Source organism: Vanacampus margaritifer, chromosome 17, assembly GCF_051991255.1.
Source record: "Vanacampus margaritifer isolate UIUO_Vmar chromosome 17, RoL_Vmar_1.0, whole genome shotgun sequence".
In the NCBI taxonomy this organism is placed as follows: domain Eukaryota; kingdom Metazoa; phylum Chordata; class Actinopteri; order Syngnathiformes; family Syngnathidae; genus Vanacampus; species Vanacampus margaritifer.
The window spans coordinates 15,061,109-15,086,550 of NC_135448.1; the positions used below are offsets into that span (position 1 = coordinate 15,061,109).

A 25,442-nucleotide genomic window follows, 5' to 3' on the forward strand; every position below is an offset into this window, starting at 1 on the left:
GAAGGAGGTGGTCCATCTGTGCAAACAGCACCAAGCTAAGAGAGTCATTTATTACCTCGAGTCAACAGCGAAAAATAGCGCCTGACACAAAATAGGCGAAGACCATTTAGGCCACGTGAGAATGTAAGGTGCAGACTTAGTTCTGGATTTGGAGGTGCCATCTCTTGTGCCATAACACAAACCCCGAGTTTCTCTTTCATGTGTGCTCTTAAATTTGGGAGAGAACGGTCAGTGACTCTTTTCTTTTCTTCCCTCCGTTTCTGCTTTCAAGAATGTCTGCAATGCTTCCCAGGAATCCCGCCTTGTTGACTTTGGTTTGGGATAAAAGGTACAGTCTGCTCTGTTCTCCCGACTGATCCGAAAGGTGATTAGCCCGGCCTCAACGTGAGCCCATGCATAACCCCGCACCCTGGCCCAGACAGATTACTCCACGTTCCTGTGCGCTCCTGGAAAAAACAGGGCGAGGAGATAGAGGAGAGAGGGGCGGCGGTGGCGATTGGTCGGTTGCTACCAGGTTGCTTCGTTGCAGGTGGAAAGTTCAAAGTTCAAACGCAAGTGTATGACATGACGGATGGGAGCGAATGGACGGAAGTTAGCGACGATATTATAAAATCAACAGCAAGCTACCCATTAAATCAAGCCATTTAACACTCCCAGGTGCTAAAAATGTCACTTTTCCATTGTTTCAAGAAATTAGTGCTGTTTTGAAACGATCCAACTTTTTTGTTTTCGCCTCTGTAGGATCAACAAGCTTGAGACAAAGTGCCATAGACAGGAATGGGAAGTCTGCGAGCTGGCCCGATCCAATGTTGCTTTTGGTCCGTTTATTGGCTACGTTGACACAGACAAAATATAAGATTACAACAGTTTTATCCATAATAATGGTTTGTTTGCATGTGGGATGTTCAGACGGTTGCTCCACATAAGAGTCGTCCAATAGGAATTGACCTTCGAATGTGATTGCCAGGTTGAACCAGCATAGTTGTCCTTTCCCCCCAACACTTTAATTACCACCGCCTCCCCTGACTAATACTGTATCAGGAAGTAAAAAAACACTTACCATACCCTAATGCATGGGTGAGAGAAATCATGATTGGCTTCAAGGGGCCAACAATAATATTGTGTTTAATCTCGATATCATTACATGCAGAAAAGCAGGCGAAATTCAAGGTCACCATTGTTTTTGCTCAAACGGTTTTTCACTGGTCTTAAGATTGGCCGTTTCCTTTGGAAACCCAACTCGGGAGAGCGCCACTTTCACAACATTAATACAAATCAGTCATTCGACCATTTTGAGTCATTTTAAGATTATTCACAGTTTCAAGTAAGATACATTTTGCTGTTAGTGGTAATTTGATACCAATATTAAAGAGAAAGACTTCTGGATGGTGCATACAGTACAATAAATGCTTTTCTACACTCTAAAAAAAGAATTATGAATGTTGACCAACTTTTAAAAAAAAAATAAAAAATCGCTTTAAGTGGTAATACATGATTGAATTAAGTTACCAATAGTCCAAAGTGATTATATTAAGAGTTCATTAAACTTAATATATTCACCTGAATTAAGTTAATCTAAACTGACTCCAAACCTTGAGTTAAATGAACTCAGAATCACTTTGGACTAACTTAATTCAATCACGTGTTACCATTTAAAGCAATTTTTTAAAAGTTGGTCAACAATTCAATTTGTAATCTTAAATTGGATCAAAAAATCTCTTTTTAAAGTGTACTTTAAATGCAGGGGTTGAATACAGACTCTTAACAGTATTGAAATGCTGTGTAAAAAAAACAATGTCAATCTCAATATTGTTATGATCTTTCTAAAGACAGAACTTTTCCATGTTGCTTTAGCTTTAAATAGCTGCTGACATGTTGTTTTTTTTCTCATTGGAAAGCCGTTTATGTTCATGCTTATTAATGCTGTAAGATGAGTTTGAAATGATATTTGTGTGTTTTGGGATCATAGGTTGTGTTGTATTTAGTTTAATATAGGCAATTGCGAGCATTTTTAGGGCAGGGCATCAATTACTTGCAGCAGGGCTCGGTCCCTTTCTCCCCTGCGCATAGATTGATCCTGACCACGAGGGACAAAAAGTCCAAGCGGCAAATGCATCTCATTAAAACATCACAAATATTGACAGTGAAAATGTTAGCAAAAAGAATGGATTTTTCCACAGCTGATGCAAATATATCAAAGTGCATAAAAGGTCTTGGCCAATGCGGTTTATTTTGCATCCCAGTCTGCACTGTTTTGATTTCCTCTTATTTAAATTTGCAGGCACGTGAAGTGCCTCGCTGCCTCCAGCCGTGTTTATTTGCACGGGGCGAGATCCGATCGCAAGTGGTCACTCGAGACTCGCGTTGAGACGTCCGTGCCAGCTGTGAACACATGTACTTAAAAGCTATCCATTTTGGATCAGATCACTCAGGGCTCGTGTTAATAACGGTTGCGCACCGGGCATGTAGGGCAGATGTAACACATGAGCGCCTGTCTCAGGGGTCATTTTGCCTCAATATGTCCCTGAAAGGGGAAGAGCTACAGTTTACATCTGGATACGCATTTTCCTGTCAAAGCCAACCAAATGAGGTGCTTTACTAGAGCTATCTTTCGCACACACACACACACATATATATATATATATATATATATATATATATATTAGGGATGTCAGGCAATACAAAATATTCATCGTATTCAATCGCATGTCTTCAATAGTTAGCTCATGATTAATCGCACATTTTAGATCTGTTCTAAATGTACAATAAAATGTACAATATTTTTCATACTCTTGTTAACATAAAAGTAGAAAAAAATGTTACACTAAAAGAAATATGGCTGCATCTTTTAGTCACTGCAAAAAAAACGAGTGTGATATCAATTTGTGTTGAGGTCATTTTTTTCTGCCACGAGACGGCATAATTGCATTTGTAAGATGGTGACAGCTCAGTTCTAATCTTATCTTAACTTGACCCCAGTCTCCACGGATATATGCATTATTATTATGGGACTGCTGAAAGCAGCACATATTACTCTCCACCCTAGAAAATCCCCAGATTTTTCCGCAAAAATGCAGCCCGTACCGTAGATCGCACCGGGACAAATGAGGCATCAAATGATGCGGCTCGATCTGACTCGGTGCGGCATTACTTTTCTAGGAATTCCGAGTTACCATGGCGACGCAATTCCCAAAAAAGTCCCAAAAAAGTCCCATAGGAAATGAATGGAGAAAGGGGGAACAAATTACAGATAAAGCACCTTTTTCCAAGACACGCTGCGCGCGCATACGTTAATCGGCCGATATGAATTTTAGCTCATTTTGTAGCAATTTTTCCCATCTTTAGCTCAGTGTCGAAATTTATTTTAAGGAATGAAAGCACTCCCCCCTGTGCAGGTTCAAAGACAGTGAGTGAAATAGCCTTCTATTACACTCTGTGGAGCAATTAGGCTTTGAGTGGCGGGAACCAAAAAAATCTATTTCCAAAAGTCAAAAGTTTCACTTCAACTCGTCTCCATGGCCACTATCTTTGCTCACTAGACATCAAATTCTCACATTTTATAGTGACAAGTCTCTTCCTTCAGACAACTAACTTTTATTTGGCTAAGGTGTCATTTAGTACCTTTATTTTCACTTTAAGCGAGGAGAAGTCGGACTAACTCGCCTATCTTTTCCATGTTAAATTCGCCTCCTTTTTCCTCTTCATTTTGGATAAATCAAGTTTCCAACCTGCTCTCATTTGGTCATTTTTCATCCGTTTAAAAAAGTGAGAACATGCTCGCGTTCCCCAAACCCTTGCCGTTCTAACGAGCTATTTTTTGAATCTGCATCTTCAACCGTTAAGTCGTGAGAGGCTTTTGTTCGAGGTGTGCGTCTCTCATACAATTTCAATGGAATGTGGGTGCGTGACGTCTCCAAGTCAAATGTGTGTGAGTGAAAGTGCATTTTTCTCAAAGGGACAGTAAGATACTTTTAGTTGATGTTGATTATGGTTAACTTACACATTTCTTGACCGATTCCAGTCGTTTGAATTTTAAACTGTTCAGCTCATTTACATTTTTTTAAATACATTTTCAGGGACAGTGAGATACTTTTAGTTGATGTTGATCATGGTTAACTTCCACATTTCTTGACCGATTCCAGTCGTTTAAATTTTAAACTGTTCAGCTCATTTACAAGAGTCAGCAGTCCCATTCAAAATTTCCGCGGGAATTTTTCTAGTTATATTTATTACTGCTAAATTTTGACGTGGACGTGTCTGCTGCGTTGCAACTGCAATTCCCCCAGTACAGGCTTTCCATGTAAGAGGCGGTCGTTAATCGCGCGTTAAAAAAAATTATTGTTTGAAAAAAGTTTGAAGAAGGCGATCAGAGAGTGCCATGAGATGTGATTAGGCCGGAGCTCTTGTTTATGATTTTTTTTTTGTATTCCAGGCACTTGGTTTCAAAATTTCCCTACATGGAAAGAATGTCTTCCTAACCAGCTCCATGTGAATTGTTTAGGAGGGAACCACAGCCCGCCGGTTGGGTTGAGGGCTCAACCTTAAACACACACAAGTGTCAGAAATATGTAGCCGATGAAGGGCGAGAGGCTGGAGAGGCGAACGAGAGAGGAAAATGTGAAAGATGTTGAACAGAAGGTCAGGAGAAGCGATTGAAGGGATCGAACTTACGCGCACCTAATAGAACGCACATGTACTCCTGTTGTTTTGAGTCCACTTATAAACAGTTCTCACCCTATGAAGCTGCTGAATTGAGAATGACATTATAGTGCGGCCTTTCTAATAGATTTAGTGATGCGGCTTTAGGTTTCATGCCCGACACAGCCAAATGTCTTTTCCATGACGGCGTTTAGCTTCGTGTGGCAATAAGAGGGGAGATTGGCCCGAGGCAAGAGAAGAAAGCATGTTTCTCAGAACTTGTTTGTCGTTTTACAGATAATATCACGTATGTGTGATCCACATGCAAGTCAAAGTGATATTGGATTAAGCAGACGTAAACATTACATAAAGCTTGTTTTTTTTTTTTCAATTGTTAATACCGCTCCTTGGCTAACGTCTAATGAGACATCTAAAATACCGTGACAAAGCTTTAGCAGCGAATTTATTTCAGACGATGGTCCTCTCTGAGTGACTGAAGCTTCAGGACAAAAGGCAAGACAACAAAAGTCCTGAATCTTAAAACTTGGCAAATTAAGGTTCAAAGCTACAGAACGAAGAAACAAAGCTAAAGTCTTGAATCTTAGCTTAGCGCCCTTGACAAGTTTGATGTTTTTTTTTGCTCTACCTGTCCTTCAATTTTAATCAACTGGCAAAACGCTTCCAGATTGGTGCTTAACTCATTCAAACCCAAAAATGTTTTAATACGTTTTTTTTTTTAATACTTTGTCCTACACTCCCAAAAACACATTTATACGTTTTGTTTTTTTTAATGGTTTTTGGAAGGCTTTGATACAGCTTCTGACACGAAGAGATTGCTTAAAGCAATGTTAGTTATTACAAAAAATAGCCAGCAGGTGCCAGCAGAGTATAAGAGATCAGCCAGGGCCATGTTGCAACAAGCTCTTTTTGCCAGTGTTTTCAACAGGAATGTGAATAATGATGAAACTTAGCTATATTCTAATGCTAATTGCTGCAAAACAGAAACAGATACAAACATACTTTTTTTTTCCTGATAAAATAAGAGACTCTAATCTTTTTTTTGGTGGGTTCCATGTTTTTATAGCAATAGAACACAATATTCTGTGGGCCTTGCAAAATCAGTCAAAATCCAGTAAAACAGCCGGGAGCGAAGGGGGTTGCGTCAGTGAAAATGGCTGGAAGTTAATGAGTTCATTTTATTTGCAGATTGGCATCATAGGACACCATATGCGCTTATCTAACAGTTTGAAATCTAAGCGTTCTATCAGTTCCAAGATAAGACAAATCGCAGTGAAGCGTACGACTGTTTGAGTACAAAGAGATTCTCTCGTTCTGCTTTGTCGAGGGCACCAATCAAAGATTCAAGATTCAAGTAGCCTTGTTTCGTCTTTCTGATTCAAAGATTGAAACATGAATGACAGAAGGATTAACACAATTACATAAGTAAATGTGAAGAATGTTTACCGTTGATCCTTTATATACATCGTCTTTTCTATTGCAAATGAATGACTGTTAAATCTAAAATTGTAAAAAAAAAAAAAAACGCAGTCCTTCAGCCAAAGTCATTTTAAAACTCTCCTTTTCCAATATATGCCTGCTAATCCCCTCTTGTTTATTTTCTCATCATTTTCAATCCCAAGACCGCCCCTCCCTTTGTATCGTTCCTGAACGCACGCGCCCACACCTGCGCAGCTGACAGAAATCCCGACCTTGTCCTATACGAGCTCCTGGCCGTCGCTCCAACAATAATGTTTATACGTCTGTCTCAGGAAAGAAAAGACACGCCTGCTGCTCGCGGCTAGTCAAAGCAGGAAATCTACATGTCCTAAGCCGGCATCTCGCGAAGATAAACACCCGAGAGTGTACAAACAGAAAGGCCGCAAATGTACAGGGACTCGCAACAGCGCCGGGCGGTTGCAATCGAAGAAGGCGCTAATTGGTCAAGTGATGAGTGTCGGCGGGTTCAGTGTTGGATTTGGAGCCTCGGTCCGGAAAGGACTGGAACTGATTAATCTTTTAACACTCGTGGATGATCCACTGAAAACATTGATCAGAATCAGCAAAAGTACGGTCTGTTTTTCGATGTACTAACATTAAAAGTACTAATTCGATTCCTTTACTTAAGTAAAACAATAACAAAACCAGTACTAGAACTTTTCTGACACACCTCATCCATCATTACTTCTCGCAACTGTTCGTGATTTAAAAAAAAAACACTCGCTAGCTTCACCGACAACTACAAACCAAAGAAATCAAATAAAACATTAACTGAACGAGTGTATTTCCAAAGCACCACATCAAGAAATTGCTACATCTCAATTTATTCTCTTTGGCCCTCGGTCGCTTCTCATAAAGCTGTTCTTGGAGCAAATCTGTCTCCATCCATGCGAGTTATGCCCGTTATCTGGTAGCAACCCAATCCAAGAATTTGGTTTTGAACGTGGTCTCGAACTTGACGCCTCCATGGGTGGTCCGTGCTGCAGTTTTGATGCTGCATGTTTGTATAATTGAGAGGTCTTTATTTTTCTGGCACGTCTCTCGGTGCAACGAAAAAAGCTGAAGGCCCGCTGTCTGTTTTCTTTCACGTATAGCTAGCTACACATCTCCAGGCTTTCCCGGAAGACGTCGGCTCGCAAAAAGCTAAAAACAAGAAGGCCACTTATTACAGCGCAGATGTTACGTTAACTTGTATGTGCCGGCATTTGTATCCGACAAAAGTGTATGAAATAAGCCAGCACTATTCACGGCAAATGGTAAAAACATTCTGGATTTTCGGCTTTACTGCATGCTCGATGTAGCGTGTAGATGGGACTGTACCAACCTTGTCATGGGGATGAATGGCTATACAGTGAATCCCTATTTATTGTGGGGGATACGTTCAAGACCCCGTGCAAAATCTATGTTCTGAAAGACCCAAAAAAAAAGCTTCTTTTTTTTTTGCCACTTTAAAAATTTAAACACAACATAATTGTTTTTACACCTATTTTCGTACTAAATGGTCCAAGACTTTTACACAAAAGCGTGTTCATAAATCTGTCTGAAGCTGTGAGCAAAATTCTTTTTTTCTTGAAGCAACCCCCTTCGTTAGAATATAGGTACAGGTATAGCTAAGTTTCATCATTATTCACAAATCTTTTTAAAACACCGAGGAAAAGAGCTTTTTTGCAACTTGGCCCTGGTTGCTCTCTTGTACTCTCCCGGCTGTTTTACTGGATTTTGACTGATTTTGCAAGGTCCACAGAATATTGTTTTCTATTGCTAGAAAAACATACCAAAAGAAAAATTTGAATCTGTTCTTTCATCAGGAAAAAAAAATATATTTGTTGCCGTTTTGCAGCAATTAGCATTAGCGTATAGCTAAGTTTCCTCATTATTCACAAATCTTTTTAAAACACCGGGGAAAAGAGCTTTTTTGCAACTTGGCCCTGGTTGCTCTCTTGTACTCTCCCGGCTGTTTTACTGGATTTTGACTGATTTTGCAAGGTCCACAGAATATTGTTTTCTATTGCTAGAAAAACATACCAAAAGAAAAATTTGAATCTGTTCTTTCATCAGGAAAAATATATATATTTGTTGCCGTTTTGCAGCAATTAGCATTAGCGTATAGCTAAGTTTCATTATTATTCACAAATCTTTTTAAAACACCGGGGAAAGGAGCTTTTTTGCAACATGGTCCTGGTTGTTCTCTTATACTCTGCTGCCAACTGCTGGCTGTATTTTTGTAATAACTACCAATGCTTTAAGCATCAAAGCCTTCTGTATGCTCTAGCATTAAAAACACGTATAAATACGTTTTTGGGACCATGGCAATATTTAAAATCAAATGTTTTTATACGTATTTGGGAGCAAATGAGTTACGTTTGTCTGATGATGCCCATTTTATGACTTATCGTGTGGTGCAACCAAAAATAAATAATTTATTTAGGACTTTTGTTTTGAAATATATTTAAAGACAGGAGTTTTTGTATCATGTCTCAAAAGTGTAAAAAATAACTAACTCAATAAAAAAAAAATAATAATAATAATTTACCCTGTAGTTGGACATCATGTGGTATGACCTGAATTTTTTTTTTTAATATTTATCTTTTCCAACAAAGATGTATTTTCATTACAATTTGACTTGTGTGGCTAGCTAGCTTGTTTAGTTTAGATGGCTAATTGTTAGCCTCATAACTTTGATTCAAGTTAAAAAATTATTATGTGGTGCTTTCCGTGATGGACGTTTGTCCTAAATTATAGATAATAGTAAAATTGTAGATAATAGTAAATAATAATAAAGAATAAATATTGTATGTGTTTTTATATCATTTTTTTTTTCTGGAGAGCTCAGTATTGTTCATTTTGTAATTTTACCGATTTGACATGTCATCATCATTGCTCTCTTTTTTTTTTTAGCTATTTCATTCTGATGTGCGTAATCCTGCTGAATTGCCAACAAGAGTAAAAACAAAACCTCTTTGGGTGGAGAAACTCCAATGCCCTAAAAAACAAAGTTGCCCCTCCCTACCTTGGACGTATGTGAAAGTTTGTGTTAAGCATCACAAGCGGTTGACTGGCACAGTGTTGACAGCCTCATTATTTATTCACGTTCCATTTGACAGCGTTGCTTAACATACGGACACATTTTCCATCTTAGTTCCATCCCCGTCTTTTCTGCCGCACCGAAATAAGTGGCGGTAATTAATTACAAACTTTTAAGACGGCGTAATGGATTAAACAGTAACTCGTCCGCCAATGTTTTATGGTCAATTCCCACCCTCGCCTAACAAGGTCACTTTGTTCCCTCTTTACACGCCCAGCGTGATCAAGGAAGAAAAATGATCACCTCTGACAGTTCAGAATTTCAAATGTTCCTCAGTGAGTCGGTCGTGTTGTTGAAACGTTCATACTTGGCGCAATTATCTGGACGTATTGCACATTGAAAATGTCGAGTGGGTAATACGACTTTGAGGTGACTTTAGCGCAATTCCTCACTTGCCTTGTGTTTCACTGATGGTGGGCGGTGGGACGTGTGGAAACAGCTGTTTAGGGAGGAGGTTTCCTGTGAGCGTCAAGGTCAGGGTGCGTTATAAATCGGAAGCCGACCCGGTACGCTTAGCTCGTGTTTGTGTACAGGCCTGCCGACGAGCTCATGAGGAGAAACTTGATGAGGCCGTGTCGCTTTAAAAGATACAAACAAGTCAGATGTTTTTGCTGAGGTCAGCACGAGGTCAAGTGGCTAAATGTGTTTGTTATAACAGGATTGACCTTACGAAAGCAGCAATGAGACGATGTTCGCAAAAGCTACGTGGGGCGGGGGGGGGGGGGCGCTACTGGTGTGAACACAGGGGTCAAAGGTCAAGGAGGAAGATTGCAAGTTTCAAAGCAGGATTGGGATATAAAAATGTGACCAAATATTACTTTTTCAATTTCCTTTTAAGTTTATTGTTCTATGGTGCTACCTGACTAATTATTGTACCACCAAGCCAAAGAAGAGGATAAGGTTTCCAGGATTATGCAAAAACAAATGACTCAATAAGTAACTATTAACTCATTCACTGCCATTGACGGCTATATAAACGTCAAAAAATTCATTTGAACTATTTCTATTAGTTTAACTTTTTTTTTTTTGTTAACAAGAGTATGAAAACCTAGAATTTCTTTGATTGTAGTAGAACAGATTTAAAAAAATTATGATTAATCGTGAGTTAACTAGTGAAGTCATGCGATTAATTACGATTAAAAATTGTAATCGCCTGACACCCCAAATTTTTAATAATCTAGTCTTAAAAATATATATATATATATATATATATATATATATATATATATATATATATATATATATATGTTTTTAAAAAAGAAAACATAAAAAAATTAGGGGTATCAGGCGATTACAATTTGTAATCGTAATTAACCGCCTGACTTCCCTAGTTAACTCACGATTAATCACAAATTTTAGATCTGTTCTAAATGTATCCCCCAAAAAATTTTAGGTTTTCATACTCTTGTTAACAAAAATGAAAAAAAAAGTTAAACTAATAGAAATAGTTCAAATTTTTATTTTATTATTTTTATTTTTATCAATATTTTATTTTTTGTTTAATTACTTAATTATTTAATCACAAATTTTATATATGTTCTAAATGTACAATAAAAAAAAACTAGGTTTTCAAAAAAATGTGAAACTAATAGAAATAGTTGAAATTCATTTTTGACGTCTATAGCCGTCAATGGCAGTGAATGAGTTAAATGCAGATATGAAGAAAAAAAAAGCTTTTGTGGAGGTTTGCCAGTCCTAAAAACTGGTTTACGTAAATGTGCTAAAACTCCACAAATTGAGTTTTTGGGGTATCTAGCTTTAATTCTACCTCATTCGTTTTTGGTGTTTAGTTAATGATGACACTAGCATTCATGCATCTGATTTATTTTTATTTTTTTTAACAAAGAAAAGATCATTTGAAGTAAATCCATCCATCCTCCACACAAGGCTGGAGTCGAGATCCAAACCCCTAAACTCAGCATTTTGATCCACTCTGTCATTAATTATGTTCACAAATGAGATCTCAACTTGGTAATTACTGAACATGTTTTTGGTGAGTTGTCCATGAGTTGGTCCCACAATATGGAACTTTTGTCTCCCCCTTCTGGCAGTTCGAGTACTTTAAAAAAAAAAAAAAAAAAAGATATACAGTGCTGCATGCTTTCAACGTATGCCTACTGCAAATCTTGCATCACCAACTCCTGTTCTGTTTTCTCCTTTTGTAATCCTTCCCTTCAACACTTGAGGTGCTTGTTTCAGAGTTGCTGCTTGTTTTTTTGTTTTTCTGGCGTGTGTCAGTCTCACTCACAGCTGCTGCAGCCTACGCGATTGCTTCACGGAATTCTGCTAAACTAATCACTGCTTGTTTGCATAAAACACATCTTGAGCTCGGGCATGGGAAATCTGGCCGGATTGAAAGGCAGACAGATTCATTTTATGTTTAATAGGCTTAATTAGAATTGCGTCAACTTGTTTGGGCTGGCGTTGTCTTTTCCTGGTTGATATCAATTAGGTCAGTTGCTGGGAAATTACAGTTGAAAAATGTGTTTTTGAGACTTGGTCAATTTAAAAAAAGTACTGTTTTTGGAAAGCGCAATATCCTAAATGGAGGATAGCTTGGCTTAAGTGTGCTCTGCCGGTGTGGTTCGGCAACACTCTTGGACCCTGGGAGCAAGATACTATATTAGGCTATAGCAGTGTGCTGGTCTGTTTTGCTGCGATTGGAAATTTGAATCTCAGGGAAACGTCACAGATGCCAATCAAAAATGCCCTCACAACAAAAAAAAAAAAAATTCAAGTATGAAGCTGTACACATACTGTATATATATTTGTAATTTCATATACATCTGTGGCTGAAAAGCGAAGCGTGGAGAGTCTCTGTCACCAAAATCATGAGTGGTTTCACCACAAAAATGACATTTCTAGGTACGAAACAAAATCCAGCTGACTGCCTCCAAACTATATACATATATGATGCATTTTACAATCGTACTATATTTATAATTAACGTGCATACTGTATTTAACCTGGCTCAAAAATAGGGGTGTCAAAATGAGTGCGTTCATTTTGAGTTAATTTGAAGTTCCTTTAACGGCACAATTTTATTTAATTTTTTAAAGCACGATTAATAACCGCCCCTTATTTGGAAAGCCTGTACTGGGGGAATTGTAGTCGCAACGACACGTCCACGTAAAAATTCAGCAGTAATGAATGTAATAATAATGCATAAAAATGTGCAGAATTTCACAAGTTACTTCATGTTAAAAATTAGATAGCTCTTAATATAAAAGAAAAATGTACTGAGCTGTCATGTCTTACAAATGCAATTATGCCATCTAGTGGCAGAAAAATGACCTCAACACAAATCAATATCACACTCACAGTACAGTACATTTTTAATTTTAACTATGAATTGTTATGAAATGACTGTATCAATGACCAAACGATGAAGCCATATTTCTCTTAGTTTAACTTTTATGTTAACAAGAGTATGAAAACTTCGGGAAAAAATATTTTATTGTACATTTAGAACAGATATAAAATTTTGGATTAATTATTGAAGTCATGCGATTAATTACGAATAAAAAATAATAATCGCCTGACACCATACTAAAAAGCATTGCATGGAAAGTCTCTGTTTCTCAAAAAGTCTCTGATTTGCTATTTTTCAAATCATGACCCGCACTATCCCCCCACCGCAGTGCCAGCTGAGCATAGTGGCAGAACCCCAAGCCATCACAAAAGAATTTCCCTGGAAAAGTTTTGCATGAAAGCGCTTCATTTTTATCTGCTGCATAAAATCACATATTCCCAATGCTGGCTTTTTCAATGCAACATTCCTTCTTTCTTTTGCTGCCTGCCCACCAGACACCATTTATTACTCCTCTTCTTTTGTGAACAACCGTCGTCCGCCCTCTAATACTTGATAATTCCAATCCTTTTTTGTGCACGTGTGAATGCCTGGCATTCCATCTGAGAGGTTACAACAAAGGTGGGCCACATCACCTGAGAGAAAATGGCCCTTTTGAATTGATGCTGGTGGGAAAATGGCAACGAGAGGGAGTATAAAGGAGAAAAGAGGAACGCCTGCTGTCCTCGTGTGAACCTTCAACTTTAACCTCGCAAAGGTTGAACTAAATGTGAAAGAAGTGGGCCCTTACTGATTTTTTTTCTGCAATAGATGTCAGGGCCCGAATGATATGCATTTTTTTTTTTTAGGCCAACGTCAATACCGATTTTTGGCAGAAAAAATGACCGATTACTGATTAACCTGTCGGTTACAAAAAATATAAATATATAATGCTAATAATGTTCCCACAGCATTTGTGTTTGAATATTCGTTTGAAGGAAAATGTTAGCACTTGAATAAGATCTGCCCTTCACTTTTAGCATTAGCGCTAGGCTACCGATGCCTTAAAAAACGAAGCATGTTTTGTATTGAAATATACAGTGGATGTAATTCTTATCATCGCGTGTTTAGTTTTATAGTCAAGTCTCATTAAACAGTTTAGGGACAACAGAATAACCGGATTAACATACGCTACACATTTGCTAGTTGCGAATGCTACGCAAGCAAAATGGTGCATTCAGGGTACTTTCACAGCGTCTGAAACTTCGCTTTTCTTCGCTGATAACGTTTTAAGGGGAAAATGATCGGACATTTGGCCCAATTGGCCAATTATTTGAAGGGCAATAATCAGCCAATTATAATCGGCGGCCGATTAATCGGTCGGGCCCTGATATATGTTTTTGATTAAACATAATATATCAATTAACAGCATACAATCCTTTCCTCACAGTGAGATTGAAGTAAACAAGGTCGCGTTACAACCCTCAAGCGATTTCTAATCAATCTCACAAACCGCCTTTCAACACACGCCAAGCATTCACCTCTCGAAATGCACCCCTAAACCAACCGTGGACACACACCCCTTTGACGAGAACAGAACCCCCCTCCCAAATGTTAAAACATAGCAGGTCTATGTTTTGGTGGGTGTGGTGTAAAGGGTGGAGTGTATCAGTTACGCTAACCTGCCTTTCATGGCTTATTTCGGGAGGACTTTGATAAATATCAAGGGTAAAGTCTGTGTGATGCAACGGAATAGTTTGTTTATGCTCCAAACTGGTGGAATGGAATGAAAGGGAGAGTGGAGTTTCCACACACAAAAAAAAAAAAAAAAAATTTTAAACACATCATCAGGTGCTTTTTCCCTCTTTTCGGGAATGTTTCACCTTGTAAAAGTAACAGGAGAGTGGGAGGGGAGTGTGTAGTGGTGGATTTTTTTGCTTTTCCAAGAGGCGTGTATGAGCTGACCAAGTGTTGCTATTCCTTCAACTGAATAGAAGCGTAGAGATGATGTGGTTGCTTGTGTTTTCCACTTTTTCCCTCCTCATCGTAGGTAGCACCCCCGAACAATAAGGTCCTACTTGTTCGCGCAGAAACACACGCGCCCGGGGATGAATGAATGGCGGGCCTGAAAGCACACACAGGGCTCCTATTGATGACATCATCACCGGGCATCTGGTCACTCCACCCTTTCCATGTTCAGAGAACGATTCAGTGAGTGCAACACGGATCACTCACAGACGCTGATTTGGTTTCGCATTATTCAATTTAACCAGCCCCATTTGCATTTGAAATCGCCCCCCCCCCCCCCCCAAAAAAAAATCTAACAATGGTGGTTTTGTACAAGTACAGTACACAAAGACATCACTCGTGTTGTATTTTTAATCACGCTACGATTTCATTACCAACCAAAAAAGGGCGAAAGAAAATATGCCTTTTTAAAATTGTTCCCTAATTATACTTGAGAAAAGTGGGGACCATTATCCAAATATGCTCTTGAGTACGTACTATAAGGACATTACTGCACTGCAGAGTAATAAAGTTGACCAACCGCTAATTGTTTTCTATTCCCGTGTTTACAAAAGCTTGCTTGGATGATTTTGTTCTGATTGACCCAATCAAAAGTTTTTGATGAAATACAACACACACCTAAATATAATACAAAGTCTTCCCTGACCTTTAACCTCTCCACCAGTCAGAAATCCAATGCGTCCTTTCCTCCATGGCCGGATAACAAATTAAATAGTGTCGATGTTCGATACCACAAATGAGTAACCGATACCGAGTGCTGATACCTCTACAACTTTTGATTTCATGACAAAATGTGTTTCTTTCTGGTGCAGATGATGATTCGCAGATGTGTTAAACTGCCGCAGTTTAGCGCAAACTAGAGCTTAATGTCAGATTTTGCGTTAAATGGGAAGTCAACCCCCCCCCTTTTTTTTTTGACAATATGTTCTATGCCTCCCCACTAGTCTAAATATGGTATTCTGGTTAATATTACGTTTTTGGAATATGAGTTTATGAAGCAAGATCCAGCCGTTATTATCCATCTCAGGGGGCGGCCATTTTGCCACTTGCTGTCGACTGAAGATGACATCAGTGTTGCTCACAACCAATCACAGCATAGCTTCAGAAAACAGGTGAGCTCTGATCAACACCATCACGTCATCTTCAGTCGACAGCAAGTGGCAAAATGGCCCCTGAGATGGATAATAACGGCTGGATTTTGGAGGTGGGCACCGTCATTGACGGGAATTGATGATTGATGGAAGTGCCCACCTTTTGAAAAAACAGCTGGATTTTGCTTCATAACTCAAATTTCCCAAAAATGTCATAGTAAGACTGAGGTCACATATGTTTGAGGTTGACGTCCACTTTTCAGTATCGGTAGCTGGTCAAATATATTTGACGCAATGAATAGCAGAGCTGTCGAATGTGAATTGCAACACTCGGGTGATTAATCCCATAGAGATTTCGATATCATGGAACAATTACACACGAATGCAACAGGCTGTAACAAAAAACAACAACAACAACAACAAAGCCCTTTCTGTGTATTGCGGTTCCCAGCGTTATGTCATGCAGGGAGATTATTAATTGCCCATTGGAGCTGCAGGCAGGAGAAGAAAAAAAGTTTTTGTGGGAGATTTTAGGATTAACATCTCAAGGTTGCCAAGTGCCAAAATCTACACGTCACGTCGATGCGGTGGATTTCGTATCGAAAAGATAGCAAAGAAGTATTTTGATGATTTCTTTTCTCCAGGCAAAACATTTTGCTCCTTTTCCTTTCGCCCTCCTCTAAACGCTACCCCACCCCTCCATGCGGGGCGGCCACCCCACCCCACCCCATCCTGCACACTCCCCTTCTCCTCCGGCACGCAGACACTTGCTTTTTGTACGAAGGGGGTGAACAATCCTGTCTGTCTTTTCCCAAAATAAGCCTGTGGGAGCGGGATCGAGGAGTAAGCCAGGGAGATTGGTCCAACGAGGTGCACGGCCACTGGTTATAAGTCCTGGAAGTGGGAGTGCACCCCGCTCGGACCCTCAGCCTTTGCTGACTACCTGACTGCCTGGTTAGCAGACTCTGACTCCACTTTTGTTCCCTCTCTCGCCCTCTCTCCGAACCTGCTCCCTCCTACTTTCCACCCTGGAGTACGGGAGTGCGTAGATCGGGAAGGTGCTCCCCAGACCCGGGTCCGGACAGCTCCAACAGGGCAGAGGATTTTTTCCCCTCTCATTTTTTACTCCCTTTCCATCACATCACATTTTCACTTTGCCACAAAGCACATGGATTGATTTTTTTTTTTTGATTTTTTTTGCTGGGGACTGACTGACTTTAAAAAGGCACCTTTTCATTTCTGTGTGTCTTTTTTCTTCTTTTTCTTCACTGGACCGGTTCAAGGTGCCAGAGGACATCATTCCTCTTTTTTTGGGGGCTTCACTGAACATCTGATGCCACCCCATCCCATGGGAGACACACGTGGCTGAAGGAGGGAGGTAGAAGTGAAGATCCACCTGAAGAGCACACCTAAGTGCTGCCCCCCCCCGGGCCCCCCCTCTCCCCCGCCCCGGACACTCCGAAGAAAGAAAGGTAAGCCCGACTTGCCTCATCTCTGTCCTGTCAGCTGCTGACTCTCACTTCATCACATGTGGCCGCAGCGGCGAGGCCAAAAGAAACAGAAGGAGTGATTGAGAAGGGGGGGAGGGGGGGTTCGGGGGACGTGAAAATAAAAAGCAGACGTTAGTCATGGGACCTCCATAATTCTCCACAGTCCTAAACTACTTGGCAGAATAATAGCTTAAATATTAAAATGGGTCACTTCTGTGGACAATATGAATTTTTTTTGGGATCACTTTTGAATTGGAATTGCAGGTGTACCATTGCTTTGGACTGATAGACAAAGTGAAGGAATAAACAACAACGCACACACACACACACCGTCATTATCTTTGCTCTTTTTCAACGCCATTTTATTCTCCGCATCCTCTGCGATGCCACTGGCAAGCGCCGCCGCATTCCATTGAAACGACATCCGTCTATTGCAAACAGGAGGAGCATCCGTTGACTTCTCAGGTGTCTCCGTGGAGTATGAGAAGGACGGCTCAAATCTAAAAAAAAACAAACATACCAGGCACAAATGTCCGTTTAGTTCCAAACAATATTATCCGTGGTTATTGAGAGAAGCGTAGAATGAGAGTAACAGAAAGGGGACGGCCCTGGAAAAGTCAGTGCGCTCGAGCTCTGATTTCCCAAAAACAATTGGCAGCGCGGATCTGTTTCGTCTGGACGCGCGCCTTCGGATGACACAGTCAACTGCGGGGTCTCCATGTGGAAATCAAGTATTTGCAGCGGTAGTAAAAGACTTTTAAGAGCTCGCTCGCATTTGCTCACAATCATCTTTTCTTCGCTGCTTTATCACGGAAACGCACCTGCGGTATAGCGCCGTATCCATGGCAACCTCTTTGGCTTGTTCCCCCAATGTGTGCTACTTAATTTTTTGGAAGGCGCTTACAAGTTTAAGGACCAATCAGCCCCTCTCGGCTTGTGATCCACATACTGTTAACCGGTGCAGGCGCACATTTTCAACCGGATGAACTCTTTCACTCCCACTCTTTTACATACAGCCGACTCCCGCTAGCGTTGCCTCATAGGCCAAGCAAGCGATGTCATAACAAAAAAAAAAAAATAGCATCAAAAAGACCAAATTGTCTAAATATGTCGTAAATTTGTTGGCGGAAATTTAGAGCAAAATGTACAAGCTGTATTTTATAATAAGCCATCCCTGCTCTTTGTAAAGTAGCTTACAACTTTTGGCCACTAGGAGGCAATGTATTAAGTATTCCCCAGATAAACAAGGCATGTTGAAGAGCTGAAGGCCCAAAGCAAAATTTGATCATAGGGCTTTCAATTACCACCCAAAAATATATAGAAATGATCTTTCATTGTTGGATTTCCTTTGGGGAATGAGAAATAGTAAATAGTAAATATAATAAAAGCAACATAAATTAACCAATATACATCTTTTCGGTGCGCAAATTAATATTCAGTGTCTTGCTCAAGGACTTCGACTTGGCTGCAAGGGCTGAGGTTTGAACCCGCAGCCTCTATGGTTGGGAGACGGCCACTCTACCATTGAGCCATGCCGCCCTTAAAAGGGTCATCGGGTTCATAATGACTTTGATATATAAAAGAAATAAACAAAATCTTCCATTTCATTTCTTTTCTTTTTTTAACTCATTCACTGCCATTGACGGCTATAGACGTCAAAAATTCATTTGAACTATTTATATTAGTTTAACATTTTGTTCCCACTTTTGTTAACAAGAGCATGAAAACCTAGACATTAACTCTTTGACTGCCAGACGTTTTCAGAAAAGGGATGCCGTGGGTGCCAGCCGATTTAAGCATTTTGACTGATCTTTTGACTGATCTTTCAAGGTCTACAGAAAATTATGTGTTTGGACTATGGAAACACACATACTGCCAAACGAAAGATTGGACTCTCATCTTTCATCAAAAAAAAAAGTTTGTTTCTACTTTATTCCGTTTTTGAGTAATCAACAATAGAAAATTGTTAGTTTCACCTCTGTTTTGAAACAAACGTCTTTTAACGTCTTTGGCACTCCTCCATAGGATTTTACTAAACGTTATTTAACGTTTTTGGCAGTCAAAGAGTTAAAAAAAAATGTTGAAAAAAAAAGACAAGATTATTAAAAATTAGGTGCGTCAGGTGATTAATTTTTCTTAATTGTAATTAATCGCATGACTTAAATAGTTAACTCACGATGAATCCCAAATTTTCTATCTGTTCTAAATGTACAATCCATTTTTTTCTAAAAAATGTTAAACTAATAGAAATAGTTCAAATGAATTTTTGACGTCTATAGCTGTCAATGGCAGTGAATGAGTTAAAGAGTGACTTTTTTTTTTTATTGAATTGTCGCGAAACAAGGGTCGCGGGGGCGGGGTGCTGTAACCTATCCCAGCCGGCTTCGGGCAGTGGGCGGGGCCGCCCTGAACTGGCTGCCAGCCAATCGCAGAGCACACGGAGACGAACAACCATCTAAATAGACAAAGTTTCAACCAAAATGTAATTGAATTAATACAAGATGACAAAATCTTGCGTAAAAGAAGATGAAAATACCTTAATCCAAATATCATTTTGTTAATGAACTGTTAATGAATTGCTCTTGATTGCCCTCTTGTGGTTGCTAGGCCTTAAGCAGGTGCTTAGTTTGCTTTTGCCTTAGCCAAACTCTGAATATTTGCAAATGAGACAGACTCATAACAACCTAAATGGATGGACAAATTAATTCTATGATATATATATATATATATATATATATATATATATATATATATATATATATATATATATATATATATATATATATATACTTGTGTGTGTCTGTAAGAGTCATTTTTTCCCAAAAGAAATTGACAACTGCCGTTCACCGACAGGAAATTAACATTTTAGTATTCTTTATAAGTTATAGTCAACACATTATAACATTATTCCATCTTCCAATCAGATGCCATTTCATTTGCGGGTCGAAACGAACGTGTTTGACACACAGAGAAACCATTAGCACACACACACACACACACATGCGTGTGCGTGCACTTCCACACGCACCCACTCTCAAGAGTGAAAACATGTCCCTGCTTTCAGAGCCCCGGCCAAGGTTCATGCTTTCTTTCAATGCGTTTTTCCTGACTATGTAATTACAGCCACATTAATGCCTGCACTTTTTATTTCGGCACAACTTTAATTCAAGTGCTGCTACTACCCGTGAAGACTGGCTCAGATGGGTGCTGGAAACATTAAAAAGGCACAGGATTTAATCAAAGCCTGGACTGCAGCGTTCAGGCTTAATCGTCTGAATTTGTTTTTTTTTAATGGAGGCTTAAAGAAGGAAAAAAAGACAAGACGGCAAAAGAAGACGCATGTTTTGTGTCCAGATGTGCTTTGTGAATTTTCCCAGTATTTATTGACCCAGGTTTTCACATTAGAAAAATCTTAAGGAATAATCATTTTGGGCCAAATAAATAGAAATTCTCACGGCACACTGACTAAAAGCTGCCGGTCATTGGTTTTTGGCTATTAGGTGTATAGCAGCTGTGATTAAGTATTGTTTGGATAATAAAATAAAAAATAAAAAATAAAAAATAAAATATAAAAAAAAAGGGAGAACAATGATGATGACATGTCAAATGATCAATACTGAGCTCTCCCCAAGAAAAAAAAAAAAGAAAAAAAAAAAGTATTGTTTGGATAATCTAATCATATCAATTTGGTAGCTTAACTTTGCATTGCTGATAAAGAGATGGTAGCTAGTACTAAAAATGATCAAATAAAATAAAACTGCTCCTCCCTATGAAGAAGGATGGTTTTCATGGGGGGCGGGGGGGACCAGTTTTAGCAGTATTGAGGACAAAACCATGTCTAACATAAAAATATTGCTTTGGTGCCATCTAGTGGCATCTTGGGGGGGGGGTCACAAATCTATGTTGAAGTGAGGACCGCACACTTCATTTCGTCATACCATACCCGTTCTTTTCTGCCATCTTGTGACATCTTTAAGCCATTACAGACCGTCAGTCGCTTGTATTTTTTTTTCCACCGTCTTTTGCATCTTGACCTTTGTGGTCGGGGACTTTTTCAGGTTCCACTGTGTCTCCTTTTTAAATCTGCGTTGCATGTCTTGATTTTTAGTCATTCCTTCGTAACCAAAAGCCTGGACAAAAGGACGTTTTTTTTCCACGAGGTTGGCAGCAAAAAGCGAGACGGAGCACGAGTAAGATTTGTTGTTTCTACTCTGGATCTCACACCTAAACGGGGACTTGTCAACATTGCTCTGTGAAGCTTATCGCGGCCCGTGCTTAGCAGACATAAGCAGGAAAAAGTGGAAGGCTTTCATCATTGCTTTGTTCACCATTCATTGACATCATTCCACACACTTTCCCAATCTTTCCATCCTGATTTACAGACTATATACCAAATCCCGGTGAAAAAAAAAAAACTATAAAAAAAAAACATGTTTTTGAGTGCCAGACATTGCTTTTAGTCACTAAGCCATACAGAGTGCAACAAGCATATTGAGCAATACTTCCCAGACCCAAATCTCGAGACTTTTTCCAATGGTATGTCTGAGTTTTTTTTCTTCTTTTTTTTTTTTTTTTTTTTTCAGCCGAGACGCTTATGATTTCAAAGGGAATCAAACAGGAACAAACAGAGGAATAAAAACCCTCGGTCCTCTTCCAGCGAACGTGTTGTTCCTAGTTAATGGGATGTGACATTGTATGTTCGCCCACTGACGTTTGTGGGAATTGTGGAAACCCCCCTTACCCAACTCGTGGAAAAAAGGGCATCCGTAGCACATCATATGATATTGTTTGATTTATGCTTGGCCGTGGCCTCAACTTTGTGCCGCCGGGGGGGGGGGGGCGAATAAATCAAGCGTGTATTTTGGCATTCGACTTCAGGTAGCTGCGCAAATTAGCACGGGTAAAAAACACACGCAGGTAGGTTTATTTGGCTTCTTCACTTCATTGCCCTTCACTTCACTGGCTGGAAACAGTTTATGGCAGAACTTCACGCCAGCTCGTAACAGGGGTCAGTACTTGAGTTGAAAACCTGCACAATCCTTCTTTTCATCGTGTTCGGACGTATTTCACAAACCGTGTGCTTATTTTTATGATTTCGCTTCGGATGCATTGGCGGATGTATCCGTCTCGAGATGGGTCAGCGGTGTAAGAAATTGGAAACAGCTCTTTCGGGACCATTTGAAATGCTCCAGACTTTGTTATTGTTCGAGTCTGAGCCTGATTTTAGACTCTTATGAAGCAGTTATTGAAAAAAAAAAACGAAAATCACGCTGAAGAGGTTATGATGGTGTTTTAGATAATAGAGTGGCGTTTGTGTTATGCGCTCCTACATTGTGGCTCCCGTGGCTTTTGGAAGATGACAGAAAACACAATAGCAAGTGACAAGTTTAGATCGTGTAAAAACCTAACTGATCTATTTCTTCCATATGTTTTGTGGCTTAACCACAGTCATCAGGGATGTGGAACTGATTTTTCAATCTTGAGCAGCCCTATAGCGAGAGAGAGACAGAGAGCCGTAGCGGTCGGGGGTGTTGTCTAAGAATCAAATGTTATACTTACATCTGATTTTCTTTACCTTCTGTTGACCTATGTCTGATAGAAAAGTCGAGAAAAGCATTGCGCAGAGGCCATGCTGTAACAACGAGGCACTCTAATGCAGATACGCTAGATACCCCTGTCCACTGGTGTCTTGTATTTCAAACACCAGGAAATGGTTGTACCGGCTGATCAAAAGTGTGTTTATTGACTATGGTTGATTTTCCATGATCTCGGTTTTCACCCGGAGACAGCCCTCTGGTTTTCACGCCGGTTACACTTCTTTAAACCAATGCAACAATCTGAAACACCTGGGCGAGAGAAAACACATGTCGGATTCAGGAATCTTTATTCCTCCCTTTGGGGCTATTAAATAGGCAAAGAGCAGCACAAGTTATTGACACGTTTACGACCTAAAAAACAAATATGGAAGACTAGAAAGAAGTACGATGAGAAGAGCCCGTAGGACAAAAGTGGATTTACTCCTCTGGGTCCTAAAACCCTGACTCAGTAGCCCGTGATTGGATGGCAGCCTTTCGAATGCCGGGAAGGCGGCCCGCTCGATCCGGGCAGTCATGCCGCTCGTAAAAAATAGAAAGATTTTTTTTTTTTAAAAATGGTTTTAAAATGTGCTTCCAGAGGAGATATCTGAAGCTCAACGAGCTTAAAAGCAACAATAAAGGAATTAGCCTCAGTGTCCCAATACTTCTGGATGGGAGTGCGCATGGTTTCCGATATGCCAACCCTGTGTGCTTTAACTTTAAACCAACTAACAAGAGTTTGTCCACTTCTGCCCATATAAAAACATCTGAAATCCGACTTGACTGAATTTTTCCCCTCCACGGAACGAATACAAGGCAATTCATTCTTTAAAGTGAACCAAGACAAGTTGTGCGGTATTTCGTCTGCATATTTAGATTTGTCACAACCCATTAAGCGGCGGTTTCTACAATTTGAAGTGTGTAGCCATTTCGACCTACCCCCGGACCCGCATTAAATTAGTCGCTAAAGAACTTTGACGATTTAAGAAAACACGCAATTTTAGCTCGAGACATTACGATATCCCATGATTGTCCCGCGCAGGATGTTAGTTCTCCCCGGCTGTGTTTAAAAGGCCTTGGCTTAGAAACTAAACCCTTTCTGTGCAGACTGAGCCTGTTGAGCAACATCTTTTATTGTGCAACCTTCCTTGGCATTATGCGGCGTACAACACTAGCAGTTCTCTTTTGCGGCTTTTCTTTTAATCATTTCCTGTAATCAGCGGCGAAACAATAAGATCGGGGTTAAAAAGTGCTCAGTGACTGCTTATACTGAATGCAAATTCGACACTACCATGGATGGCTTTTAATAAGACAGCATGCAAGAAGAGTTTTTGCCAGTCATGCATATGCATCCAATGTTGTTATTTCGTTAACAAAATCAAAGATTAAGAAGATATTTTGGGCTTCAAGAATGTAGCTTTACTTGCTTAAAAATGATGCTATTAAACTTGAGCAAGGCCAGATCTTGATGCTAACCATGCAAATGTGAACATTTAAAACCATTTCTGGACATGGAGGGCTTTGAATCAATGATGACATTCTTTCATGTGGGTTGCAGATGGTTGCGCGCGCTCGCTTTTTCCAATTGTGCTCACTCGTCTGCCCTGCTGCATTGCATCATTGCCAATTTCAAGCAGGGGGAGGGGTCATTTCTCAACTGTGGGAACTGGTTGGATCCAAAGTCTGGACCTGAAGTAGACGCCAACAATGCCTGAGCAGGGCTGCTCCCAAACTAGGTACGCGGTAAATTTCATAGAGTAAATTTTACGCTAAAAAAGACTGTTTTCGGTCCCAGTCTAAACTAGAGTAAACATTACACTTGGAAGAGAGTAAAATATTTTTTTCAAAAATCACTCAAGGGTTGAGGAACGATAGCCAGTCAACCCGCTGAACCAGCAATGTTATCCAAAAGTAGGCACGGCATAGCTCAAGTGGAAGAGTGGCCGTCTCCCATGCTGAAGGTTGCGGGATTGTTCCTGAACCCTTGACTGATTTATTTATTTATTTAATTAATTAATTTCATACATTGTACTCTCTTCAGAGTGTAAAATGCACTCTGTTTAGACGGGGATCAAATGTAGTCTTTTTCAGAGTAAAATGTACTCTGTGAAATGTACTTTGTAGAAACAACACAAAACCAAGGTCTTCCTCATTGGAAATATTTGTACGGGTTTGGAAAGGATTCAACGAGAGCTGAAAGTAGGAAAATGGGTTAAGGACACCATTGAGGCTATTGGGGGAAAAAAAAGAGGAAGGAAGAGGTTAGAGAGTGAAAGAAGAAGGCCGAAGAATCCAAAAAGAGAAAATAAACGTAGGGGTAGGAGGAGCATTGAATTTGTTCGGGAAGCATGTGGCGCCTTTGATCGGGCCCGACGATTTGATCCGCTGACAACAGAAACATGCACGTACCGTCTGTTTGCTCCCAGACCCGGAATTACTCGGCTTCACTTTTGCCATGGATTCTGCTACTCCAATTCTTTGTTTACCCCTCTGAGAACACCCGGCCCGTTTTGCAATAAGCTCATTTAATACCTCAAAGCTCCAGCAATCAGCTAAACTTTCGTCGTCGTTCATTTCTGGGCCCCCGAGTTGAAGCCTGGCGACTTTTGAAGCGTTTAAAGGAAACAAGTATGAATTTATGTTCCGCGGTTTATTCAACAACGTCATTTTTCTCATTCCGTTTTTTGGAATACGAGATCTAATCATTGTTGTCCAGTCACTGTCTTCCATCACTGGGATGTTGTGATT

The 25,442-nt window shown here is 39.9% G+C and overlaps 1 protein-coding gene across 1 annotated transcript in view; it reads left to right on the plus strand.

Moving 5' to 3' along the window:
- Positions 1 to 25,442, plus strand: part of col8a2 (collagen, type VIII, alpha 2) — an 88,121-nt gene that overhangs the window by 36,265 nt on the left and 26,414 nt on the right. Inside the window, exon 2 of the mRNA XM_077549302.1 lies at positions 16,912 to 17,100. The gene's annotated coding sequence lies outside the window, so the exon portion shown is untranslated. The remainder of the gene's footprint in view (positions 1 to 16,911; positions 17,101 to 25,442) is intronic.